This window comes from Poecilia formosa, unplaced genomic scaffold (assembly GCF_000485575.1).
Source record: "Poecilia formosa unplaced genomic scaffold, Poecilia_formosa-5.1.2 Scaffold45, whole genome shotgun sequence".
Taxonomy (NCBI): domain Eukaryota; kingdom Metazoa; phylum Chordata; class Actinopteri; order Cyprinodontiformes; family Poeciliidae; genus Poecilia; species Poecilia formosa.
The window spans coordinates 2,240,614-2,241,867 of NW_006799984.1; the positions used below are offsets into that span (position 1 = coordinate 2,240,614).

The 1,254-nt window shown below is 36.3% G+C and overlaps 1 protein-coding gene across 2 annotated transcripts in view; it reads left to right on the forward strand.

Moving 5' to 3' along the window:
* The window catches only part of LOC103138011 (acyl-coenzyme A thioesterase 1-like), a 9,416-nt gene that overhangs the window by 245 nt on the left and 7,917 nt on the right, over positions 1 to 1,254 (forward strand). The gene's annotated exons all lie outside the window — the stretch shown is intronic.

Here is a 1,254-nt window from a genome sequence, read left to right on the forward strand (position 1 = left end):
CTTTTTTGGGGGCAAAATGAAAATAGACACCAGCATCGGTAGCCTACAAGCTACTTGTTAAGCTTAAGGTTCTGTATTGATATTAGCTAGTCATCTTTTAGCTAACATTACCTGCATCCAACAGCTTTACTCAACTCAGTCGGTTAGTTTCGGGGAAAAACTGAAAAGTTCTTTGCGTTTTTGCTGGTTTGCTGCCATGATCCTAACACAAACCTGCGTAGCTCTGCACAGCAGCAGCAGGCCTCCTTCACTGCTGCACAGGTATAAACCCTGCGCGAGCGTCATAGCGCTCATGTTGCGTTTAAAGGCGGCTCTACTCATCTCCTCTCGACCACTGCCCAAACGCTCTGACTCTGGTCGTTATCGTAACGTTTACATATCCCTTCAAAATAAGATACAGATGCGCCACAAAAACGAACATTTTACTTTCGTGGATAAATCCATTCTCCTGTCTCTTCTCTGGGCCTTTCCCCTTCGCAAAGAAACTTTCCAAAGACACCTGATCTGTTTCTTACTCATTTTGCTGCTTGTGGGCTCAATGTTTGCGCGCAAGTAACCGAGAGAATCCGGTTAAAGGATTTTCAAAATAAAAGATCCTCCAGACTCAAATAATACATAAAACGGAAATATTTAATTATTTCTTGCGCGGCCCGGTACCAATTGGGGGTTGGAGACCACTGTTGTAAGTCACATATTTTAATACTCAGAACTTTAGCCTGAGTGCTTTAAAAACAGAGGTGAACAGATTATCTAAAAATTGTATTCAAGTAAGTGTAGCTGTACTTCAACATATTTTTACTCAAATAAAAGTAAAAAGAAGCCATCCAAGAAATGACTCAAGTAACGGTAAAAAAGTATTTGGTAAACAGTTCACTCAAGTACTAAGTAATTGATCAAATTATTAATCATTTAATATTTAAAAATTACATAAGACAGACCAAAATATAAAGTTAAGTGGAATTAATGACAATAATTCATATTTAATATCAAAAAATAGCTAAATCAAGTGAAAGAAAATTCTTCCAAAACAAGTACAAAACTTATGAAACTTTAACAAAAACTGCAGGTGTGTGTCCGTATATGGTGAATTTCTGGTTCAAACATGTTTTTCATTCAGTGGAAAGAGAATCCAGAAACTTTACTCAAGTAAGGTTAGCGATACTTCATAATGAAATTACTTAAGTAAAACGTACAGTGTAGTAAATTCTCTTATAAGTATTGTTTTTTCCAAAAAAGTTAATCAAGTAAATCTAA